At 41.3% G+C, this 20,574-nt stretch overlaps 1 long non-coding RNA gene across 2 annotated transcripts in view; it reads right to left on the bottom strand.

The window, feature by feature from the left end:
- LOC126997899 (uncharacterized) overlaps positions 1-20,574 on the bottom strand; it is a 75,176-nt gene that overhangs the window by 4,778 nt on the left and 49,824 nt on the right. For both annotated transcript variants that reach the window (XR_007752449.1, XR_007752448.1), the window contains exons 4-5: positions 9,593-9,791; positions 1,184-1,287 (exon numbers count right to left, since the gene is read on the bottom strand). This is a non-coding gene — a long non-coding RNA (uncharacterized LOC126997899). The remainder of the gene's footprint in view (positions 1-1,183; positions 1,288-9,592; positions 9,792-20,574) is intronic.

Below are 20,574 nucleotides of genomic sequence, written 5' to 3'. Positions count from 1 at the left end.
AGAGGAGGGAGACACTAGATATTGGCTGCAGGGAGTTGAAACATGGCAGCGGGAGATTTTCAAGAATCCCCCTAATTCTTGACAAGAATCGAGGGTCCCATGCAAGCTGCGGCAGAGCAAGGTACGGCCACTTTCTTGCTGGCCTCTGGCAATGACCATTTCTTGAGCTTCCTATGGGTAACCCTGCCAGGTAGGGGTGGATATAGAATTCATGAGGTTACTGTTTGTTACTGCTACACCACTGAACATTTCAAAGCATCATTGTAGGATAAATAAGAACTTTCCGCTATGAAAACATCATTGTCATCATTAGAGACAAGAAAGTGAAACGATGCCATTTGTCAATATTTTTTTCGCGAAAAGGACGTTTTAAGAAATTCTGTCGCATGCAGTGACGCTAAACAGCTAGAGAAATGTTCCTAATGAACTGTAGATCTCGTAACTGTGACTAAACTAACGCATGTTGTCCTTGATGAGTGACAAAATGAGAAATAGTGTTGGTTCATCCAGTCAGATGAGCAAGAAGAGTGCTCTGGCGGATCACGGGTGGGAGGTGAAAAACAGTATCAAGAATGGGGCGGGGGCCAAGAATGCCAGATATCGCCAGATGATGCCTTAAGGAGGTGCGTCCAGCAAGAAAGTGGCCATACCCTGCTCTGCCGCGGCTTGCGTGGGACCCCCGATTTTTGTCAAGAATTGCGGGGTTCTTGAAAATCTGACATGCTAGAACAAGAAACGCAGGAATTTTGCTAGATTTGGGTAAATTCTTGCTCAGTCTAGTGTAATTCTTCATGGCAGGTCATTTGAATAATATTTTATTTTATTTTCCAATGCAGATTTTGACTTACAACCAATTCAACTTACGACCAGTCTGTCAGTCCTAAACCAGTCCATAACATGATAACTAATTGTATAAAGGGGGTAAGGTAGTAAGTGCGGGAACACCAACAGCTGCTTACTCACGGCGGGATATTTAAATTGTCAACTCATTACCTAACCAAGTATTACTTATATTATTATTGGCCTGGTCATAAATGTGAGTGAGTAGTAAGTCACAATCTTGACCTGATGTGCATTGCGTGAGCTTTGATCTTGTCTGCATTTACTTTCAACTTTCTTTTTTTACTGCACACCACCTCAAATTCATCTACAATATCCTGCTGCATCCTCCAAAATTACTTACCACTCCACCCGCAGCAACCCCTCCTCCACTAAAACCGGCAGCTATAGACATCATGGATGCAGCCCAGGAACCGGCGGCAATGCCCGCGGAAGTAAATCCAACAGCTGGAAGTAGATATACTTGTGATTCCACGATACAAGTTCATGTAGATATCTACTAAGAAAATTGCGGCTACCATTGCTGATCAATTACAAAATACTGTTACAAATTAGTTACAAAATACTGTTGTAAGTTACAAAATACTGTTAAAAACTGTTAAAAAATACTGTTAAAAAATAAAGACTTTGCCAAAATTCCAACACTCATCATCTAGAAAGAGATGTTAAGTTTTCTTGTTTGTGTAAGAATGTGATGGACAAAACTTTAGACAAACACAGCACCACCAAATAAACAGTCAAACATGTGCCCATAAGGGGAGCAAGCCTATTTAAGTGGGAGGCAAGGGGATGCAGCAAGCTTATTAAGGATGCCACCTCATAAGTAAATAAATACAGGCAAACCTCACTTTTTGACAGTCTCCTCTGAAAATTCCAATCCAGAAAATTCAGGGCATATTCCTCCTACTCATCCCCCCTCTGACACCACTATGCCTGTTTTTAAAATTCTTAAGAATGATGTTTTCTATACCCCCTTTGGCCTAAATCTTCAAAAGGCTTATGGATCTGATGGAATGCCTCCAATGTACTTCCATGCTGACATCTGCCTGGTCAAACTTTTTTGTCTCTGCCTTTCAACATCTATCTTTCCTTCCTGCTGGAGATACACCTACAAACATCCTGTGCCTAAGAAGGGTGACCGCTCTAAGCCCTCAAACTACCGTCCTATAGCTTTCCTTTCTCGTCTTTCTAAACCTGTTAAAACATTGCTTAACAGAGAATTTCTTAAGCACTTATTAGTCGGTGAGCCAGTAGGGTTGATCGGTACCATCTGAGGGGAATAATGCTCATGGTGATTTTTGGCAAGGAAAATATCTCAAGAGTTTGAAAATATATGAGAGCATTGTACAAGTGGTAGCTATATGTGTGCTATCATGCATTTTCTAACACTACCCTAAATTAACATTTCTGAAAAGTGGCCGATATAAAATACAACAAATATGTTCAACCTAGTGGCATCTTGTCATCGCTGATCCTTCAACATTGACATTTGTCACAATGATTGCTGATTTTAAGCACTTTCCAAAAATTGTTCTTTTAAAATTCTACTTTGAAAGCTGTGTTATTTATGGCACTTGCAGTACAAGGCCTAATTTCAGTAAAGCGAATCATTTAATTTTTAGAGAAATGTTTGTCTTGTTTGAAAGGCAATGATAATCCTGGAACACATTTAATCACATGGATTCATAGAGAATTTATTCAAGAATCCAGATAACTATTTATTTTTTGTATAAATTTCATATTAACATCAATACATCAAGTAAATCGGGTGAAAAATGGATTTTTTATGAATTATTGAAGTAACCGCTTTCTTTTTAAGTGGTCCAGAGTTCGGTCCAGCACGTTAAGTGCAACAGAATGATTTGAAGGAACAGAATCTATTTTGTCTGAATACCATGGCAACTCAACATTATAATGACCCTCTTTGAAAGTAATACCATCTTCAAACTGCTTTATTTGTTCGCTTTCTAGGGACACCAGGTCTTGATCAGTGGTTTTTATTCCTAAGGACTCGAGGCTAATGAGATGTTCCAGTCCATTGTCCACTTCTGTGTCCTCTAGAAGGTGTTCAAGTGGATTGAAATATGATTTTATAGGGTCCAAAATGGCATTAACCATTGTTTTAGTTTTGTTGCATAGGTTTTTCTCCCTTTTTTGTTAGGAGATGCATAACAAATTGCTGTTCTGCTGGACTCAAAAAGTTAAATACATTTCCAATGGGAGCTACTTTGTTGTGCATAACTAAACATTTACCTCCTAATTTCTCTTGCCAGGACACTGATGACATATACTGTAGTATGTCAATGCCTACCAACATATCAACTTGGATAGTTTCATGGTTCTTGGCCTCACAGAAGTGTTCATCCAACAATTTTATGTTATTTTCCTTGAATTTGCAAATGACTGCGTTCATCCCTGGAACGTAAAAATTAATGTCCAAGGTCTTGTCCACTAAAGGGAGCAAAAGTGCATCAATCTTTTAATTTAATCCCTGTAGCCATTTGTTTAAAGCTTTTTGTTTCTGCACCAATGTAGGTTCCAACATCACAATCTAGGGAAAACAATTTATTCACATCTGGGCAAAGGTCTTTGGCAGCGGTTTCCGAAATATATGATCTTTGGCTTCAGGTATCAACAAGGCACCTAACCTTTCTACTCTTTCTGCCATTCTTTAAAGTTAAAGTCATTGTTGGCAGCAATTGGCAAGAGTCAAAACTTCTTTGTGCCAGGCACAAGCTTATATTTGTCTTAAGTTGAGGTTTAGCCTTATCTTTCTTTGACCGACAGAGGGGACACAAGGGTGTAATATGTTCCTTTGACCGACAGACTCTGCATTGGTATCTAAATTTACCTTGTTTGCCATAACAGTTGTTCTCATCGTGCCCCGAACCAGCACACCTGGTACACATAGATAATTCTTTTAGTTGGGCAATTTTGGCTTCCAAGTTGGTAAAGTTCGTACATTGGCCCAAAGAATGCCCACCAGCCCCACATAACTTACAAGTTAATTCTGTGGAGAAGGATTTGTAATTCTGGAGTGTACCTTTTGGTTCTTGGTTTTCTCTGGCCTTCATTGGTGGTTTGTTTTCAACTGAGGAAGGCTTATTGTTGCCTTTATTAAAATTCTTAGGCTTTACAGAACAAGTTTTACTCAGAGTGGTGAGAACTCTGTGATAATTTTCAAAGATTTCAGTTATGGTGGGGTAATTCTTGGATAAAAGATGAATGAATTCCCTTTTTACTGTTGCTGGCAGTTTGTGTCAAATATAATATGGCTGATAAGGGAATGACCAGCTGAGTCTGGTTCCAGAAAGTTAAAGCCATGTGCCTTTAACTCGGCTAAATAGGCCCTTATCTCATTTATGAAAATCTTGGTGGAAGTATATTCAGGGTCAAACGAAGAGCTAGGATAAGATTTCATTATATTCTTGTAAGTTTCATCAATAATGAATTCTTTGTCTAAAAATTCTTTCTCCAGCATTTGGATGGCTGTTTTGTAATTAGCATCCGTAATGGATAAATGTTTCACTACTGAGAGAGCATAATTTCTCAAATAGCCAATTAAATAGACTAGTTTGGTAGCATCAGTCAGATGCTTTCTCGTCCCAATCACATTATTAAATTGGTTTAAAAAGGTATTAAAAGCAAACTTGTCCTTCTCCTTTCCCGAAAATGTTCCACAATTCAATGGAGGAGGCTTACCTTCACTAAAATTCATCTGTGACAAACTGCATAAGATTCTGTGAAGTAATATCACTTTGAGCACCTCTTACATCCTGATCCTTATTTAGCTCAACATACTGATCTGATTCTATATCAATCTGTAGTGAGAAATTCATTTGATCTTTCAACTCTGAGGCATAGTAAGTTTCATCCTTACTTTCAAGGTCTGTTTGATCCATTATTTTATTTATTCTGTCATCAGTGTCTCACTTGTACCATTTCTAATTCTATTTTATTGGTCAAGCTCTTACTTAGGGAGGGTGTCAAGGAATCTGTTTGAGTTAATTCTTTCAATTGTTTAAGAAGGAGTGTTATTTTTCTTTTAAAGATTCCCCTGCTCCTTCTCAGGGTCTTAATTATCTCTTGGGGAACAGAGTCTTTATATACTCCATGGGTGGCTGCATCCTCAGGGTTTAGTTTTGAATCCATTGAGGTAAATATAGAAGCAAGCTCAATATTGAAAAACAATCTAAAAGGGTTTGATTAATAGGGGTGGTTTCAATTAAAAGGGCAATTATAAAAAAAGACCCTTAAATGTACAAGGAGGCAGTCCGGGACCGGCTAGTTGGCCCTCAATTGCCACTAGCTATTCAGCTGAATAATGCTTTGGGCATCTGGAAATAAACTATACTCACTGCCGGTGTTCAAGGGCATATTTCAGGCCACCCAAGACTGCATCCTTATACTTTCCCAACCCAGTTCCACTCAAGTGTACACCATCCCTGTAGTACTTAGGGTTGTTGAGGAAATCCACCGACCCCAACTGGATAACCCTGTCAACCAACCCCTGTCTCTTGAGGCTTTTAATAGTGAAATTATTCAAAACTTGCCGGCGCCAGTTGAACTCGGCAGCCTCGGGCACGTCATGGTGGTTGCCGGCAGGCACAAAACGAGCCACTATCTCGACTGCAAGTTTCAGGCAATCAGATTTCACTGCAGCCCTGAGCAATGTGTAAAAGGCTGCATTGTTCTCCTTTATTTGGATGTTAGACAGGGAGGAGGTTACTGAGTTTCCCCCCAGAACCACAATGATGATATCGGGGCTTACCTCTTGAACTTAATTTACTTCTTCTGGATGTTCCAAGAAGAAACTGTAATCTTTGCTGGGATAAGCCCTGAAATCAAACTGCAGTGGTACCTTTTCTCCGGTAGCCAACTCTAACTTGCGATCCCAGCTCCCATACCGAGACAGATCCCGTACATAAGAATGTCCAAATAGCACTACTTTCATTTTAATTTTAAATGCCTCAGAGGATGTTTCTAAACTGGGCTGTACCCATTGCTGAATTCAATTGAATTCAGCAAGGAGCAGCTGATACTAGAATAATCACTTTTGAAAATATTTTGGGATTTAGTGAAGTTACCTTACCCAACGTTTTTGCCAGGACACTGAACTCCCCCATGACAAACTAAACAAACTTACCACCCAAGACAGGGGTACAGGCTTCCCTGCAAGCGCCTCCCAGTTACAACGATAATTCTAACAGGCCTGATAGTAAAACCTAATTGTAATCACTGTAGGAGGGCACTTATCTTAGAAGGGTTTCAAAAGTGGTTGTCTCTCGAAGGCTCGTCCTAGAGGGTCTTGTAATCCTCAAGTCAAAGTATAAATAAGCACTGTCACGAGTTGATGGGGGGAGCTGCAAGTGCTGATGTGTTAACTACTTGAGAGTAGATGATGGAGTGAACGAAAACCAACCACGTGGGTCTGAAGTATTTTAAATTTCCCTCGCCAGATGGCGTGGCTTTCGATCTTTGTTTCCATTGGTTAAATTATCCTTGCTCTTTAATTATAATTCCGCAAGGGCAATTATTTATTATTTCATGAAAGGAAACACTGAACTATTGTTATTCCTTTCATGGTAAATGTGTTTAGTCTTCAGGCAGTGAATAAGGCTGTCTCGGTCTGGGAGCCGATGAGCGAAGTATTTAAGTACCATCCAAGGCTTATTTGAGCTCAGACGATACTCATAGTTGGCTTGAACTCTCGGCCCGAGACTAGTTCCATAAGGGAAATAGTTAATTTGTCAAATCCCCTGGTTAACTGACCTAATTCCTAACACCCCAAAATGATTATTGTAAACAAGGACAGTGAAATAGTGGTACATAATGATGCATTCAATTGGTAGGTATAATTTTTTTCAATTGGTTTTCAGGCATATTGTAATGTTTTAAAAACTTTTTTATACTGCCTGAAGTCATCATGGGGACAGGGGGAGGAGGAGGAGGCTGAACACTACATGGAAACATGGAAATGCAGGCAACAGAAAGCCTATTGGCTCATTACAAGATTGTCCACTCCAGTGATTTAATCTGCCAGACAGCCACTTCGTGCCTGCAGAGCAGACGAAAGCACTTCGGTATTCCATTTACTCCTGATGCAATGAAATGACGGTTGATAAATTTTTAAAGGCTGATGGCAGAGTAAGTGAACCAGCCAGGTATTATGTCCACAATTAGTAAAGAAAGTAAATGCACAGTAAGAAATGAAAAGGAAAGAGGAAAGAGTGAAGAAGTAACTAACAGTGACACTGAGGGTGAGGAAGGTTTCAACACAGCCATAACCTCCACACCAGGAGAGACACCACAGCATTTCACCAACCTCATCACCACCCCCAGTTGACCCCAAACCTGGCCCCTTCACTGTGGAAAACCTCCACCCTAGCCACTATAATGCCCCAGCAAAGAGATGACATCATAGTTATCATTTACTTGCCTTACCCAGCAAGGTGAGACGAACTAGAGGAGGTTCAAGATATTTTTTTAACTTTCTTTCATTACTGAAATACACCCAATCTCTGACAGCCTGGTCCACACCAACCCGTGGTTCAGCTTGGGCATCCCGGGGAACGTATTGACCCCACATGGGGCAAGCCAGGGCTCTCTCCCAGCATACCCGGCCTACCAAGGGGCCTATAAAGAACTTTTATTTATCACTTTTCACAATTACATTCATCTATTTTTTATATTCTTTATGTTGAGCTTATTTTCATTAAATAATACATAGACTGTTTTCAAAAGGATAGTATTTTATTATAGAAATAGTTGTAATGAAATTCGTACGGCAAAGATTTTTTATTCATTTCCAAAAGGTTGTATATGATCGTATACAGGGCCAGCGGTTCACGACTATTTGGAGGGACAGTAATCTAGGGTTCATCATTGCTGTATATTTTTGCATCCAGAAATATCCGGAAACACAGAGCTAACGCCCCCCATTCACACTCCCACCTCTCCTGCTCCCACTAAGGCTCATGCTTAGTTTTCAACATCAATCATTGAGTTCAAGGTAAGCAGAATCTAATGAAACCAAAATGAACTTGACTGGAGTGAGAATATTGGAGTAACTGAGCTCAGAAGAAAACAACTTCAGGATTTGGCAGCTACTAAAAAAACATAATGGCACAGGAGTCGCAGGATCAAGTACCTGTAGCTATGGAGCTAATGTGCTTTTGTAGCTTTCCTGCTGGTTACATGGGGGTCACCTTCACCCTAAAACTTCCTACAGTAGTGTAGTGGTCAATGTTAACGTGGTGATTCCAAGGACCTAGATTTGAGTTCCACCACAAGACACTGATAATTTCCAACCATCGCTGAGTGGTAGAAGATACCCACATATTGTCTAGATCTTCAATCAACCTTTACTTCAGTAACTTCAGTCAGGAGGAGCACTGGGGGGTCAACATGGGACAACCAAGTCATAAACCAACCTTTCCCAACCCTGGGGTCGCCAAGTGTTTTTCCTGGGGTCGCCAAGACGTCAAATTATCAAACATGGTGTTATTATATTATGATTACCGATTGCCGATTAACCGACCGATTATAACGCCGAATTTGATTACCGATTATTTATAAATTACATTCTAAATTATTCATTATTAATTAAATGATTAAAGTTAAAGACACACCGTACACCACATGTACACACCACATGTTTACCTGTTTTCTTACTGCCATCCAAACAAATACGAAACTGCAAAAGTAATTTGTTACTTATAATTTAGCTTTTAAACATAGCTTTTTTTATTTTGAATTTTTTAAATTTTTCAGAATTCTTGTGATTATCTTAGATGCTCTTAATGCTAGTAGTGGTAGAAAACAGATGGTTCTTCAAGTTTATCACAATCTTACTGTCCTATGCAATTTACTGTCCAGCAGGCTTGGTGAAGGACATTACTGCTACAACAGTTAATAAGCTAACAAGTTGAAATATCTATAATTTTTCTTTAATTAATAAAGTAATTTGTTGATTTTTTTTTTTTAGTTTCAAAGTTGAAGCAGAAAGTGCTTCAGTTCATATCATATATTTTTATTTTATATTGAATATTGAAATATACATTTTTTAGATTGGAGTTAAAATAAAATGAAAGAAAAAGGAGTTTTGGTAACACTCCATTTACATACACATCATTATTATTATTATTGTTATGTATGTATTATAAAAAGAGAAAAAATAAAAAATAAAAATATTAATCGGTCAAAAGAAGAATTACCGACCGATATTAATCAATCAACATTAGGTATTGATGATTACCGATTTTTACCGATTAATCGGTGCAACCCTAATTATGATAATACATATACACAACTAAGCTACTAGTGGGGTTGCGGTTATGTCTAGAGGTGCATGACTGGGGTCACCTGAAAAAAAGGTTGGGAACCACTGTCATAAACCATAGCAGCCACTAAATCTCTAATGGGCAGGGATGTTATATGAAATCGCTTCATCCTGTACAGCAATGTTCTGACATTTTACCAAAAATTGCTCTTTCCATTATCAATTTCATGGCTCTGCCTAAGCCAATACGTAGCTTTAAGTTTATGGGCACCTCTTTAATCCATCCTTCCTCTTCAGTCTTCCACAAACTTAAAGTCACTACATCATGTGGTGTTTCCGTTGTGACATGATGAAGTGCACTAACTTTTACCTTGCAGCAGGTCTGTGTTTGGAATGCTGCGTAGGTTGTGGGTGGCACTGCAAAAAAAAAAAGCATGTCTTCACCATAAAATACGTATAAACTCCACTTACCTGTCAGTACAGCAGGTGCTGCAGCCACTGCAGTCACTCCTCCAACAACAGCAGCACAGCCATACAGTAGACCCTTTCCAGGACCACGCTTACCAGGTTCATCAGGCGGTACACCAGACCCGGGGTTTGGTGCAGGAGGTTCACTAGGTGATCCAATAAGCGGTACATCAGAAGATTCGGGGCTTGGTGCAGGTCCATCCTACAATTTGATTTGTTTGAAGATAATTATTAATAATTATCTATGTAGTTTTAGAATGACCTCATTATATGCCAGTAAGCTAGCTACAGTAAACCCAGCATAAGTCAAACTAACTAGAAGAAAACTGAACCGAGATAACCAAAAATCAAAGTTATTGGAAGTTCAAAATCTTGTGCCTGCAGTGGTTATTTTTGTCACCCCATATCACTGATGAATATTACTGCACAGTACAGTACCCTCAATATAATGGACTAATTAGGGGGGAGCTTGGTCCGTTAATGTCAAAAGTCTGCTGAAAGCAGCAGAAATTAAAAAATACTTATAATATTACCGATGTACCAAATAAAAGTAAGTATAGTCTTTTTTTATTGTGTATGTTATCTGCACGTTGTCTGTATAGCCACACAGTACACTTGGCAATGGATTGTGAGGCACTGAGGTTTCCAGGGTGGCAATGGGGTCCTGCAAGGGGGACCATATTGTTACGGATATGGGCAGTGCTGGGATTCAATTTTTTTAAGAACAGGTTCTCTCACTCCAAGACTCGCTAACAACAGGTTCTTATAACTTATAAGTAAATGGTGTTCATGGGGGAAAAATTGAGAACCCCTGATTTAAGCTAACAGCATCAACCGGTTCTCAGGATTAAAGAAATTCCAAGAACAGGTTCTTGCGAACCGGTGCGAACTGGCTGAATCCCATCACTGGGTATGGGTAAAAGTTTAGAGTGTGCCTATCTCACACTGGCAGATGGAACAGTTTTATTTTGGGTAGTTTTTGGTGTTATGAAATAATCTAATAACTGATTCTGTCACAAATCATTAAATGGTTGACTTTTCAATGCCTGTTTTGCACTCGCCACCGCCCACTGCCGCAACCACAAAATAGCTCGCAGAGAAAAGTTCAACTTGCTTACTGTTTCTATATTTCACTCACCAGTCACAAAGATCACAAGTGGACAAATTAAAACAAAACCAGGCAAATTAATGTTTTTCCTGCTGCATATTCCCCCAGTGGTGGACAGCAGCAAAGCAACTTATTTCTGTGAGGAGGTATTTCTCGCAACACCGGCCTGTGTAGTGGGTCACCCCCACCACTGCCCTGACCCGTCTTGCGCTGCGTATTTCCTCCAGATTTCTACCACCCAACACCGCATGCCGGAGAAATTTAAACTAACCAGACTCAACTTAATCTAATCTAACCTACCTAACAGACCCCTTAACCTGTGTCAGTAACGACACTCACAAACACTTGGCTATTTTCCATTACATTTATGCCCTGGATTGATGTATAAGATTATCTTGTGATGTAAATACATTCTTCATTTGAATGGGAACCACAAGGAGGAAAATATTTCATCAGGTTGGGTGAAAAAGACTACAGTAACCAGAGGATGGGGCCGCAGATAAAGGGAGGAGAGTGAGGTGGCTAGCAGACGTTACTGTAGCTACTGGGCGCAGCTGGTTCAGAAACTATTCTCAGTCAGTTCCCATGATATGATGAATATACCTGACCCTCTGACCTTGTCCGTTATATCCAAAATCCGTTATAAGTGGGTCCGTTATGTCAAGGGTTTACTGTACAGTGGAACCTCGGGTCATGAATGCCTCTCATCACGAACAAATCGGTTCACGAACAAATTTTCCGAACAAAAACATCTCGGGTGATGAACGGTGTCTCAAGCCATGAACACGCAAGCCAGCAATATCATGGGGCGACAAGCCGGCAGTATCGGTGGTAGAGCGCCAGTTGCTGTGTAGCTTTCGCTAAACAGTACACAATATGGAAGGGGACTCCCCTTCCAAACAATAAAATCTCTTCCCTTTTCCTTCCTTACCACCTTCCACTTATTAGAATCGGTGTCACATGGGGCTTTTTTCCTCCAAACGCATTGGCAGTAAGGGCAACTGGGAACTATAACTTTTCCGGGTTTGCGTCACACATGGCCAAGGTCGGCTGTCCGTATCCACAACGCAAACAAAGCAGTCACCCTGTATCGACATGGCACTGTCTGCTAACCTATTGGCTGTTGCAGCATGTGCTGCCATTACCAAAGTTAAGGACTTATTGCTGCGGTTAAGCGAAAGGGCAGAAGTGTTTACTCAAACCTCGTCAGAGAACTGTGCTGTGAAGACCATGAGTCGTACAATTTTTAGGGAATGGAGAAAAGATATTTTGAACTTTGGTCCCACAGCATGAGGTGTTCTCTTATCTTGTCAATTTAATAGTAAGCACAGCAGCTCTGGCAGTGCGCTTTATGAGTCTCTTGGTAGGTCATAGTAGTTTCGCTGATCCTCACTCGGCAATAGCCGTCGTCTGTTTGTTTACATACAGTTAGTTGCTCGTACCCACAACCATTGGGGGAAAACAGCCAGTGTGACAGCCTACTGCGCCGTCAACTCTCATCCATACATGTGCAGTAAAATTAAATTAAGTTTTCATCTGTTTTTTATGTTTAGTATTGTATTTATCTTTTTTTGTGTTAGATATCCAAAAACAAGTTTTGTGTTATGAATTTATGCACAAAGTACTGTTGTAAAAGTTTAAATAAGCAATCATCTGGGGTCCAAGAACAGATTAATCCATTTTACATTGATTCCTATGGGAAAAATAATTCGGTTTACAAACATTTCAGGTGACGAACAGCCTTCAGGAACTAATTAAGTTCATGAACCGAGGATCCACTGTACATACTTACTTGTAGCTACTGTAGAAGGGCAGCAGAGTAAAAAAGCATCAGACGAGAGATACAAGAGATGTGAAAGGCAAGGTGGCAGGGTAAACACTGACTTATTGAAATTGAGAAATTCTTTGAGTCAGATCAGACTCCCTTCCTGGCACCAATCAGAAAAAGTGTCCTGATAAACTCCTCCAATTTCCTCTTCATCAACTTTGAAACATTTGCAGTCTTTGCTCTAATTTACATTCTGTGGTACACCACCTCTCCTCCTCTAAAACCCACTTTCTATCCCTCACCACAACACAGGTTTCTGAGCCTGCTGACAGTAATCTCTACTCTGTTCCCTCCTCCTTTCACTATCCTAAATTTCATACCAAAGCTGGAGGTTGCGTCCATGTATGCAACAACTTCACTTGCTCTCGTGCCCACGACCTTGACTCTTCAGAATTTTCCACCCTCTGGCTAAGGCTTAAGCTCTATTAGTACTAAATACATCTGTTCTGTCTATCTCTCATTTAACTCTACCAATTATGTAATATTCTTTAACTATTTGAATTCCAAAGTGGCGCACACTTTGACTCACTCTGCTGAAGTCTCCATCTTAGGAGATTTCAATGTTCACCAACACTTTCACTGACCAGTCTAGTGAACAAGCCTACAACTTTGCTCTGCTCAGTGATCTAGAGCAGTTGGTTCAGCACCCTACACATATTCCCAACTGCCTTGGAGACACATTGAACATACTAGACCTCTTCCTAACCTCTAACCCTTCGACTTACTCTGTCAAACAGTTCTTTCCATTGGGCTCCTCCGATCACAACCTTATTTCTGTAATCTGTCCTATCACTACTGCACATTCTCTGAATCTACCAGAGGCAGTGCTTCTGGCATATTGCTTCAGCTCGATGAGACAATCTGAGGTTGTTCTTTTCCGATTTCCCATGGAATGATTACTGCTTCTAGGAGAGAGACTACTTCATAAGTGCCCAGCCCATCACCGAGATGATTGTCTCTGGAATGGAGGTACATATTCCACATTCTTTCTCCACTAAGGATGTGCACCGGTATCCGGTATACCGGAATACTGGTGTTTTAGTTTCGGTATTACCGGTATCAGCAGCACTTCGGTATACCGGTAACAGTATTTTTATCACATCAGTATACAGCTATACCGGTAGTTTTTCATCGGCACAGGGATCTGTTCTATTTCCCACTTTCTATCAGTTGTTCATTAATGATCTTCTTTCCATAACAAACTGCCCTATCCACTCCTAAGCTGAAGACTCTACTCTGCATTAGCCAGTATCTTTTGGCAGAAGACCCTTGCTACAGGAATTACATGACTCTAGGCTGGACACTACAGAACACTTAACCTCAGATCCTGCTGTCATTTCCAAATGGGGCAGGAGGAACTTGGTGTCCTTCAATACCTCAAAAACTTAGTTTCTCCACTTGTCCATTATTCTTCGATAACACTCAGCTGTCACCTTCTTCTATAATTATCATTTCCAATTTATCTTAACTCAAAATCTTAACTGGAAACTTCATATCTCCTCTCTCGCTAAATCAGCTTCTTTGATGTTAGGTATTCTGTATCATCTCCGCCAGTTTTTCTCCCCCTCTCAGACGCTATTCATATACAGGAGCCCTGTCCACTCTCATAAGCAGTATGGCTCTATTAATACAGACTATTTACACAATCTTCACATTTCTCTTTCACGGCAGTGGCTGAACGAAAAGCGAGACGGCCCCGCATTCAGGAGGATGTGAGTTCAATCCCCGACCGGTGCCACCAAGCTGGGATTTTTCAGCTGCCGCCGAGTGGCTTAAAACTACCCACATGGTGTCCAGAAGACCACCTATCAACCTGGACTCTAGATTCTAGGATTAAAGATGAGCTCTGGGAGGGCAGCATGAGCCAATGCAAGATGGCGCCACTATAAACATTCGCCTGCGCCAGAACGGGCTGGGCCGACCATCAGGCCCCACCGGGAAGAAGCCTTGGACCGACCATCAGGAATTCAGGATCCACCGGGGAAGAAGCCTACTGGCGCAATAGACCAAGACGTAAAAAAAATAAATAAATAAATAAAAAAGAATACAGCAGACAAACACATCTGGATCACAGGTGATTCCAACCTCCCTGACACTGATTGGACTGCTATTTCCCTTTTTGATCCTCCCGATGCTGATGCCTCCAACCCCATTATTCCCCACACAAACAGACGCCAACAACACGATACATTCATTGACATCATAAATACATTTTCACTCACAAACAGTACTCCAGCCAACGCGAACACATACTCTAACACGCCCCACTGGCCACGGTGGCCCTTTGACCACAGCACACACACTTGACCTTTTTCTCACCAACAACATTCTTAACATAACAAACACTCAGGTTGTTCCAGGACTCAGTGACCATGACATACTTATCACTGACGCTGACCTAAGACCGATTAGACATAAACAGAGACCCAGACAGATATTCCTTTATTCAAGGGCTGACTTAGACATGATCAAACAAGACCTAACTGCCTTCAGCACTGACTTTTTTGCAACAGACCCACACACAAGACCTCCTTCCGCCAACTGGAACAACCTGAAACACGCCATACACGACTCCATGACTCCATGACACATACCACAAAAAACACTTTCTAGTAGGTACACACTTCCCTGGTTTTTCAGGGATCTACGCAGACAACATCGCAAGAAACAAAGGCTCTACAGATGCGCACAGGCATACAACACAACAGATAATTGGACCGCCTACAAAAACCACCAAAAGACATTTGTAAAAACCATTAAAGTAGTAGAACACAAACTCATAGCAACCTACCTCGCATACAACGTAAGAAATAACAAAAGAAACTTTTTCAAATTCTTTAAGACACGCAAACATGACACTAACACGATTACATCACTGAAAAACAACAATAACACATTAGTAACCAGCCTACAACACAAAGCACAAATACTCAACACACAGTTCCAATCGGTATACACACAAGAACACAACCTGACACCAAACATGCCACACAGCCCCTTCCCCCCCATAGCCCCCTTGACATTGCCACTAACGGAATACAGAAATTACTGGAAGGACTTGACACAATTTAACCCACTGGCCCCGACAACATTCCCGCCTTCATCTTTAAATCCTTTGCCCCCATCCTGCAGGCCATATTCACCCAATCACTATCATCCACCTCATTACCCTCTGACTGGCTTTTGGCAAATATTAATCCTTTATTTAAGACAGGTGACCGGACTGACCCAGCCAATTATCGCCCCATCTCACTAACATCAATTCCATGTATAATTTTCGAACACATAATACACAAACACATAATGAATCACCTTGACACAAACAACGTCCTTACTGACTCACAACACGGCTTTTGACCTAAACGCTCACGTGAATCGCAACTCATTACTACATATCACGACATTACGAGGTTACTTGACCGACGTGACACTAAACAAGTTGACACTATTGTTTTAGATTTTGCCAAAACCTTCGACAAAGTCCCGCACAAAAGACTGACATTGAAATTGAAAAACTACGGTATTTCAGGACCTATTCTACACTGGATCACTGCATTTCTTACTAACAGGACTCAACGTGTTCTTCTTGATGGATCTTCATCTGACACTGTCCCTGTTTCTTCAGGTGTCCCACAAGGCACCGTTCTAGGCCCCCCTTCTTTTCCTCCTGTACACTAACACTTTCACGCACCACGGCACAATTCGCATCAAACAACGGCAGGAGAGAGTTGATGATTAGTTTATTTTATAGGTCAAGCTTGGATCTTTGACACAAAAAATTTTGACGTGATTCTGAAAGTTTATTTTTGTCGAAATTTTAAAAGTTTATTGATGCGATTCGAGTCAAAATCTCAGATGTAGACGATTCCGTTTTGACGCAAATCGCGTCGTGGTGCGTGAAAGGGTAACCCCTAAAGGACCTGGGGTGGCTGTATTTTCGGTACCGCTGGGACTGGCCTTCCGGCGCTAAACCCGGAAACTGCCTATATTCACACACTCTCTACGCTTAACCTACATTGCACGAGTGAACAAGATGGATTTTGTACTAACCACCAAGTCTTCCTCTTTCTAAAGACGCCATCCAGAAGTCTCTATGTGCTGTGGTTACGGAAACAGCGAGTTGAATAGGATAGACTTGTGGGGTGAGCACGCCAGTGATAACCGCCTCCGGCCCTTCCCCGATAAAGTGGCTATAGCCACCTCCGGTCCTTTAGGAGTTAACAATCTTCCACTCTCAAATCTTAACTCTTCCACTAGACTATTTGCCGACGATAGTTTACTCTTTAGAGCAGTAAAGGCTACTGACGACTGCAGACTGCTACAAAAAGACTTGGACGCCTTCCAGTGGTGGGAGTGCAACTGGCAGATGCATTTCCACCCTGACAAGTGCAAGCTGTTAAGACTCGCCAGAGCTCACAATCCCATCCATCATACTTACACTTTCCATAATTCAGACCTAGAATCAGTACAGCTCTCCACTAACCTACAGTTCAACACTCACATAGACCACATCAGTGCCACAGCCAACTGAACACTGGGGTTCCTGAGGAGGAATTTACATAACTGCACACCTGACATTGAACACATAGTTTATGACACACTTGTGAGACCAACACTTGAATATACTGCTCCACGGTGTGGGATCCTTACACACACAGAAACATTGATAGGTTAGAGCTAATCAACACCAAGGCAGCTAGGTTCATTACAAACAATTACACTTGAACGCCTGGCATCACAACACGGATCAAACAACAAATAAACATGGAACCTCTTACGTACACAGACAAGCACACAGACTTACAATTATGTACAAGATCACAAACACTCACACCGACATTGACCCACAAACATACTTACACATCGCAAACAGTCAACGTACTCGTAACACACACATTCATAAATACCAAACATATCACACTAACACTGACGCATACAAGCACTCATACTTTCCACGCACCATACGTGACTGGAACAGCCTTCCTCAATAGTTTTTAGACTGCGGTACAATAGACTCATTCAGAAAACAAATACACACTCACTTGTCACCACAACACACCAACACTGACAATTACACTTAATTCACTTCCCTCCCTTGCACACCCGCCTCCCCTGTCCCCCCAACAGCCAACACAAATATGTGTGTTATGCACTGCTAGGTGCCCTGCGCATTATCATCCAGATCCAGAGGGGCTCCACACACAGCTCTCTTGGACAGAGTGGAGACCAAGGCCATTCATCTCATCAACTTCCCTCCTCTTTCTGGCAGTCTTCTACCTCTTATATTCTGTTGCATTGTTAATTCTTTATCTTCTATTGATATGCTCATGCTGAATGCTTTTCTGAACATGCTAACTGCATGCCTGCCCCCTCCTGCCACCTCCACGACTTTCTACATTTGCTCATCCCTATTTTTCCAAATCCCTTATGCAAGACTTAACCAGCATATTCATTCTTTTATCCCTTCTGCTGGTAAACTCAGCAACAGCCTTCCTTCACCTGTATATCCTCCTGTCTATAACTTGAGCTCTTTCAAGAGGAGAGTATCAAGGTACCTCCCCACCCAAAACTGACCTCTCTTTCGGCCTCTCATTCTGTTTTCATTTGTTGGAGCAGCAACTAGCAGGTCTTTTTGTTCCTGTTTTAGTGTTTTGCACTTGAGCTGCCTCCCTTACTGTAAAAAAGAAAGTCAGATCCCATTTGAAATATGCAGTACAGTTCTGGTCTCCCCACCACACAAAGGACATTGCTAAGTTAGAAGGTGTTCAATGTAGGGCAACTGAGATAATCTCTTCCTTGCGCAACAAACCTTACGACGAAAGGCTCTCGTCCCTAAAGCTGGTCTCCCTTGAAAAATGTCGACTCCGAGGAAAACTGATCAAATATTTCAAAATGGTTTTATGAATGTAGACAAATCTACATTACTTTTGTTCAATGAAAAGTAGGTTTAGAAAAGTATGCATGGGTGTGTATTTATGCACCAGTAAATGTGAAAAGTAAAAAAGGACTGAGGGAAAGGGAAGCTTTTTGGGAGGAAGTGAATGCATGTTTGAAGAGTTTTGAGAAAGAAAGGAAACTTATTATGATGGGAGATATGAATGCTAAAGTGGGTGATGAATGGGTGATGGATGTGGTGGGAAAATGGGGGATACCTGGGAAGAATGAAAATGGAGAGTGCCTGGTGGAAGTCTGTGCTGAGAGGGGAATGTTCCTAGCGAACATCTTCTTTCAGCACAAGAATATCCACCGATACACATGGAGGAGAGGGAAGGATAATGAGCAAAAAGGATTGATTGATTATGTGGCAGTAGATGAGAGGCTTAGAAAAGAAATTTGTGACGTGAAGGTAGTAAGAGGAATGTTCAATGGATCTGACCATCTTGCAGTGCTGGCAAAGTTAAAGCTGAAAGAAAAGTGGGCGTTTGAAAAGGAAGGTGAATTAAAAAGGGAAATACTGAAGATAGAAAAGTTACAGGAAAAAGAAATAAAAGATGAGTACAACCGTGAAATGGCAGAGGCCTTAAGTGAAAAATGGGAAAGTGTAAAAGATAACACAAATATTGAAAAAGGTTTTGGAACATTTAAAGAAATAATGGAAACTACAACAAAAAAAGTGTTAGGGATGAAAGTGGTGAGAGATGGAAAAAGAAAAGGAAATTCATGGTGGACAGAAGAGATAAGGAGGATAGTAAAAAAAAAAAAAAAAGGAACTTTTTAAGAAAAGAAAGAAATGTGACTGAACAAGTAAAGAGGGAAAGGAAAAAGAAATATAGAGAATGCAAAATTAAATTAAAACAAGCAATAAAAGAAAGTAAGAAGAGAGTTGATGAAGACTTTGGAAAAAGACTAAGTGAAAAATATAAAGGGAACAGGAAATCATATTGGAAAGAAGTAAAAAACAAAAGAAATGCAGAAAATATCTCCTCAAGTAAAATAAATGAAGTTATGGATGAGAATGGAAAGATGTTGAAAGACGGGGAAGCTGTGAAGGAGAGATGGAGAGAATATTTCAGAAACTTAATGACTTTTGAGGATGGACGTCCAGCAGCCGTAACAGCAGCAGTTTTGAGTAGAGGTAGAGGAGGAGTATATAAAGAAAGAAGTATATGAAGAAGTAAATCAGGCAATAAAAAGATTAAAAAATGGAAAGGCAGCAGGAATTGATGGAATCACAGCAGAAATGTTGAAGTGTGGAGGAGATGTAGTTGTTAAATGGATGGTCAAGATATGTGAAGTAGCATGGGAGGAGGGGGGGAGGGGGGGGGTGCCAGCAGACTGGACGAAATCCATCATTGTCTCACTTTAGAAGGGGAAGGGCAGGAGAGGGGAATGTGGGAGCTATAGAGGTATAAGTCTACTGAGTATACCCGGAAAGGTATATGGAAAAGTCATAACAGAGAGGGTGCAAAGACTTACAGCAGAGAAAATCAGTGAAGAACAAGGAGGCTTCAGGAAGGGAAGGGGATGTGTGGATCAGATATTTGCCTTCAGGATTTGCGGGTATGCGGGTGAAGTGTTTTCACCTCAGGGAACTAGACGTCCCTGCCCTGCATAGTCTCAGGTCAAGGTGTAATACCTGATCTGTCTCCCGTGCCAGGGTCACGGTGAAGCCTCTGGGCAGCAGCAGTGGTGGATTGGACTGCAGGCAGAGGATCTCTTTATGAGACAATGGCTGGAGTTCCAGGGTCCTAGTCAGCTGGACCGTGCCTTATTATTTAGGCCTGTAGAGGAGTGTGGCGACCTCTACACTAAAAAGCCTCCCTGGGAACCAGTTGTCGGTGTGAGCTTCCCCGTCCCTCCCCTCTGTCGACAGTACTCCCATCCCTATTCTGCATAACAGCTGGTTCTTGTTTTCTCCTGAAAGAGATGTCTTCCGTGGGCCACTTGAGGTTGTACCTCCCGGCTTCTAAGTGGAGTTTCTGAGGGTTTTTCTTATACTCAAGGAATATTTCAGCTTTTTGGTCTCTCAGGAAGGGCGTCTGATACTCTCTAGAGTTGGTGGAGAACACCTGGTGACAGGTGCCACTGGCCAGGCCTCGAAAGGGTCGC

Source organism: Eriocheir sinensis, chromosome 13 (genome assembly GCF_024679095.1).
Source record: "Eriocheir sinensis breed Jianghai 21 chromosome 13, ASM2467909v1, whole genome shotgun sequence".
NCBI lineage: Eukaryota > Metazoa > Arthropoda > Malacostraca > Decapoda > Varunidae > Eriocheir > Eriocheir sinensis.
The sequence above is the reverse complement of the archived record's forward strand: the minus strand, read 5'-3'. Positions and strand labels throughout refer to the sequence as shown.